The following is a 5,758-nucleotide window of genomic DNA, read 5'->3' as shown; positions in this document are numbered from 1 at the left end:
CATGTTGTTGTCATGTTGTGTTGCTACCATGCTGTGTTGTCATGTTGTGTTGCTACCATGCTGTGTTGTCATGTTGTGTTGCTACCATGCTGTGTTGTCATGTTGTGTTGCTACCATGCTGTGTTGTCATGTTGTGTTGCTACCATGCTGTGTTGTCATGTTGTGTTGCTACCATGCTGTGTTGTTGTCTTAGGTCTCTCTTTATGTTGTGATGTGTTGTCTCAGGTCTCTCTTTATGTAGTGTTGTGTTGTCTCAGGTCTCTCTTTATGTAGTGTTGTCTTAGGTCTCTCTTTATGTAGTGTTGTGTTGTCTCAGGTCTCTCTTTATGTAGTGTTGTGTTGTCTCAGGTCTCTCTTTATGTAGTGTTGTCTTAGGTCTCTCTTTATAATAGTGTTGTGTTGTCTCAGGTCTCTCTTTATGTAGTGTTGTCTTAGGTCTCTCTTTATGTAGTGTTGTGTTGTCTCAGGTCTCTCTTTATGTAGTGTTGTGTTGTCTCAGGTCTCTCTTTATGTAGTGTTGTCTTAGGTCTCTCTTTATAATAGTGTTGTGTTGTTGTCTTAGGTCTCTCTTTATGTAGTGTTGTGTTGTCTCAGGTCTCTCTTTATGTTGTGTCGTGTTGTCTCAGGTCTCTCTTTATGTAGTGTTGTGTTGTCTCAGGTCTCTCTTTATGCAGTGTTGTGTTGTCTCTCTTGTCGGGATGTGTGTTTTGTCCTATAAATAGATTTGATTTATTTTGTATTTTTAATCCCAGGCAGGAGGCCCTTTTTCCTTCTGGTAGGCCGTCACTGTAAATAACAATTTGTTCTTTTAACTGCCTAGTTGAATAAAGGTAAATAAACACAAAAATACAAAACGTACCTTGTACAACATATTTAAGCCATTGAAAGTTGAGAGAGTCCTATGTAGGGAACAGGAATAGGGCTCTGGTCTAAAGTAGTGCACTATATAGGGAATAGGGCTCTGGTCTAAAGTAGTGCACTATATAGGGAATTGGGCCCTGGTCTAAAGTAGTGCACTATATAGGGAATTGGGCCCTGGTCTAAAGTAGTGCACTATATAGGGAATAGGGCATAGTGTGGTCCCTGCGTGTGGTGGTGGTGGTGTCCGCGTGTGGTGGCGGTGGTGTAGGCGTGTGGTGGCGGTGGTGTCTCTCTGCTCTGCAGAAGCAACCAGATGGGCTTTAGAAATGCTAAATTTCTTTTGGTATCATTAGTAGGTATGCTCACCCCTCATTGGCTTCCCATCTGCTGCCATTTCAGCCCTCGGATACGTCCCAAGATGCACCTTATTCCCCAAATAGGGCTCTGGTCAAAAGAATTGTGCTCCGTATGGAATAGGGTGCAATTTGGGATACGACCTAGGCCTACATACCATCATAGTGCAGCAGATCACAGCCCACAGCTACTGACGGTATTATCTCCGAACCTAGACCCTATCCGAGAGCCAGAGAACCTGGTACATGGTATCATGTGCTGGTAGGTTATAACATGTTATGTCATTATCATGACAATGTTATTATAGGTCTATCCACAAGAGGTTTCAAGTTTTCTTCTATCTGTGCTTTGAAGATAAGGTTTGGTGATAGCAGAACGAGCGGTGAACGGTAGAATAAGGCCTCACAAAAAAATTACATGTATTGGCGACCATGAGTGGGACATATTATAAACATCGTTGGCACGATGTTGTTTGATTGGCCAATTTCTCTAGCTTTTTGGAAAGAGCCGGGGTCGAAGGGGGGAGGTGGAGGTAAAGGGGGGAGCCGGGTCGAAGGGGGGAGCCAGGGTCAAAGGGGGGAGCCGGGTCGAAGGGGGGAGCCAGGGTCAAAGGGGGGAGCCGGGTCGAAGGGGGGAGCCAGGGTCAAAGGGGGAGGTGGGGGTAAAGGTGGGAACCGGGGTCAAAGGGGGGAGGTTGGGGTAAAGGGGGGAACCGCGGGTTAAAGGGGGGAACCAGGGTCAAAGGGTTAGGTGCGGGTAAAGGGGGGAATCGGGGCTGGAAGGGGGGAGGCGGTGTCAAAAGGGGAGGTGGGGTCAAAGGGGTTAGGTGCGGGTAAAGGGGGGATTCGGGGCTGGAAGGGGGGAGGCGGGGTCAAAAGGGGGAGGTGGGGGTAAAGGGGGGAGCCAGGGTCAAAGGGGTTAGGTGCGGGTAAAGGGGGGATTCGGGGCTGGAAGGGGGAGGCGGGGTCAAAGGGGGGAGGTGGGGGTAAAGGGGGGAGCCAGGGTCAAAGGGGTTAGGTGCGGGTAAAGGGGGGATTCGGGGCTGGAAGGGGGAGGCGGGGTCAAAGGGGCGAGGTGCGGGTAAAGAGCTAAAAAGGAGAATATGAATATTGATACAACCATTTGGTTCAAATAGGGCACGGTAAGTCCACCATGGGTAGTCCTAAACCTCAGTCCAAATCTCCATCGGTTTACAAAGGAAGCATTCATTTTAATACCATAAAACGAATACTAAGTGTGAAAAACATGTTCCAATCATGTTTCAAATTAAGTGGATTAATAGCAGAAAAAAAGGCATTTGTTGCTTAGTGAATCGAGGATGTGACCATTTTCAGAGATTTCAACAGTCAAGCATAGCTGACAAAATGTTGGAGGTTATTACGTATCAAACTGTGTTTCTGTTCAATCAATTCGTGTAGAACCCCCCCCCCCCCCCCCCCACCCCTCAAGTTGACGAAAAAACACTAAGCATATAAAACCGTGAGACAACAGGATGCTCCTGCCTCAAACCCGCATCTCAGTGGTGGAAATGTTGGACACGGGGAGGGTCGACTTTCAGATGACATTGACGCTATGTAGATGAGAGCGGGGATTTGTGCTCCGTGGAACATCCCTGGCCGAAGTTAGACGGTGCTTCGAGGTGAAGCTGCTCCCGTTTCGCTGCGTTGTTTCCCCGCTCTGCTCTGCTTGGCTCTCTCCTTCAGCACCACCGAGCTAACGGACAGCACCACTCACCTTTCCCCTCCGGATCCTAGTTTAGGTTCTGCTTCTCTTTATCTTCAAATGGAAAATCTTTTCTTCGGTCTGCTCCGGGAGAATCTGTAAGGACACAACTTTTAGATGAACGTACGGATACTATACCATCGCCCAAAATTCTGTCTGGTATAGAAGTTTGATTGTAAGTACTGATTTTACTTTTAATAGTGTGAGTAAACTTCAGCGCATTGATCAGAACATTGAACAAAACCGTGTAGACCCGTTTGGGGATACGGAGTTGCGTCTCGGTGGGAAAAAAACGGGATTTCAGATCTTGCACACGGAGTAGCCTTGTCTTAGTCTATTGGATTGGATACATCGCAACTCTGGTGTTTTACCAAAACAATAGAAAAAACAGTGATGAATCACTTCATCAGGGCAGGTTCCAGGCATAACTGTGATATTTTACCAAAACAATTCATTCCACCAGAAAGCCAGTGATTAGTTCCTTCATCAGGGCAGGTTCCAGGCATAACTGTGATATTTTACCAAAACAATTAATTCCACCAGAAAGCCAGTGATTAGTTCCTTCATCAGGGCAGGTTCCAGGCATAAGCGACATGAGCGGTTGCTTAGGGTCCCCGGCCACTAGGGGGCCCCGATCCCCATCCTTCCCCAGAAACCCCATCCTTCCCCAGAAACGTACTATTGAGAGTAAGAATAGTAAGAAACGTACTATTGAGAGTAAGAATTACACCGGGGGCATTTTCGAAATGTGGATGTTCAGCAGGTTTTATCTTGTTATGTCAATCAGTACCCATTTTTCCATGAACTTATCCACTGATTTGTTGCCGACGTTTAGAAAGTTTGCATAGAAAATAGATCTGATACGGTACGTGTCCATTGAACTATTCAGTGTCGATTAAAAACGGCTGGAAGTAATGACGTCATACATTTAAATGAAACTTGTCCGCAAAAAAAAAAAAACTACAATGTCGGATAAAAAGGAATTGGTTTGTAGTAATCGTTTCCATTACCCATTTAGGCAAATTGTGAATTAATAAATTAGTGATAGTCTACATCCTCTCCCACCTATTTGTTTCATGTCTCAGGTAGCCTTCAAAAGCCAGCTTGTATAGAATAATTGACTAATATTTGGCATATTCTAATAAATCTCATGTGCCGACGTATCGCCATAGGTGAATTTGCGCTGTTGTAGATCTGATAAAAATTGGATGGTGAAACTTGCCAGCTAACCAGAAAAGCAAGGAGAAGCAATTCAGGCATTCTTGACCAATTTTTTTTTTTATAGTTTAAAAATTATTCCGGAATCGTAATATATATACATATTTTTTAACTGTTTCAATCATAATTTGTCGCAATAAAGAAAGGTAGACAAAATAAAAATCAACCCCTGTTGGAACGGATAAAAAAATAGTCGCCCTATAGCAAATGTCTCCTATCTCTGCCGTTTTCATTACACATCTCTCAATTTTTGTTGTTGTTGCAACATCGCTTTTGTTGAATAAACCAATTGAAACTGCTGACGGTCACGCAAGTAGCCATGTCAGCGAACACATTTTAGATTAGCCAACTATCTCAACTATGGCCAAATCCCGAATGGTCAGGTGCCCTGATCTACAGGGGGGGCCCTTTGATGTTGTTAGTCATTCTCACTCAGATATCATTAACATGACATAAGTCATTAAAAAATGTGTAGAACTGCAGGAAATTAGCTTTAAAACTGCAACAAATGATCTACACCCCACCACAATATGTGTTGTTGCACGAACTTAACGTTATAACTAAAACATTTCCTTCCATTTCCTTCCATAGCCCCCCCCCCCCAACCAATCTCACTTAGCCCCCAAAAGGCTGCACATCATTCTACACTTGACTCGTTTTTGAAGTTCCATAATTCATGGTCATAAGCAAATGAAACGTAAGAGAGGGATGATGCCTAAAGCTTGGCGCTTACAGGGTCCTTTTGTTTGACTTCTCTTTCTCCATGCCGTCTCATCTCATAAATATCAAATAGCTGAGGGGAAAAACGGGAGACCCCCCCCCTTTGTACTACAGCAATAGAGGCACGGTACTATTCTAAAGATAAATGCAGAAAAATACCAAAAGCATGACGTTGCCAAGCCCAATGTATCCCGTATTACGCACATTTTTTTTTAAACCAACCAAATGACTGTCTTCTGACGTGTATTATGAATGATTAAAGAACGACTAGGCCTATATATTTAACGTTGAATATGCTTCTGCTTCTACATTGCTTGCTCATTGGGCTGGGTTTCCGTTCTGCTGATGTAAAAATGGTTTTATACGATACATTTGATTGATTGATTGAATAATTAACACTCCTTTGTATTAATATGTGGTAATTTTTATACTTCCCATTTATCCTCGTTTTTATTTATAATTTATATTTATTTGTGTGCATAAGCCGTAGCGTGTTAATGAAATTCCATTTCCATTTTTTTAAATTAATGGTTGCGTTGCACAGCAATTAACCCTCCAAATACTGATTCAGTGGACGGTGATGATCGCCACCTGCTCTTTAACAGTGTTGAAGAACCTGCTAAATGTGCGAAGACTTTTAGAGTAACAAAGCTGTGAAACACCACTTGGGCTCCCGAGTGGCGCAGCGGTCTAAGGCACTGCATCTCAGTGGTTCGAATCCAGGCTGTATCACATCTGGCCGTGATTGGGAGTCCCATAGGGCAGCGCACAATTGGCCCAGCGTCGTCCAGGTTTGGCCGGGGTAGGGCGGTCATTGTTAATAAGAATTGCCTAGTTAAATAAAGGTTAAATAAAAAAGAAACATCACAGGTCCATTGCCATA

At 44.0% G+C, this 5,758-nt stretch overlaps 1 protein-coding gene across 2 annotated transcripts in view; it reads left to right on the top strand.

The window, feature by feature from the left end:
* The first annotated feature begins 2,714 nt into the window (after positions 1-2,714).
* The window catches only part of slc6a1b (solute carrier family 6 member 1b), a 35,989-nt gene continuing 32,945 nt past the window's right edge, over positions 2,715-5,758 (top strand). For both annotated transcript variants that reach the window (XR_004210117.1, XM_031825795.1), the window contains exon 1: positions 2,715-3,112. The gene's annotated coding sequence lies outside the window, so the exon portion shown is untranslated. The remainder of the gene's footprint in view (positions 3,113-5,758) is intronic.

This window comes from Oncorhynchus kisutch, linkage group LG5 (assembly GCF_002021735.2).
Source record: "Oncorhynchus kisutch isolate 150728-3 linkage group LG5, Okis_V2, whole genome shotgun sequence".
Taxonomy (NCBI): domain Eukaryota; kingdom Metazoa; phylum Chordata; class Actinopteri; order Salmoniformes; family Salmonidae; genus Oncorhynchus; species Oncorhynchus kisutch.
Note: the sequence above shows the minus strand (reverse complement) of the source record. Positions and strands in the feature narration are given on the sequence as shown.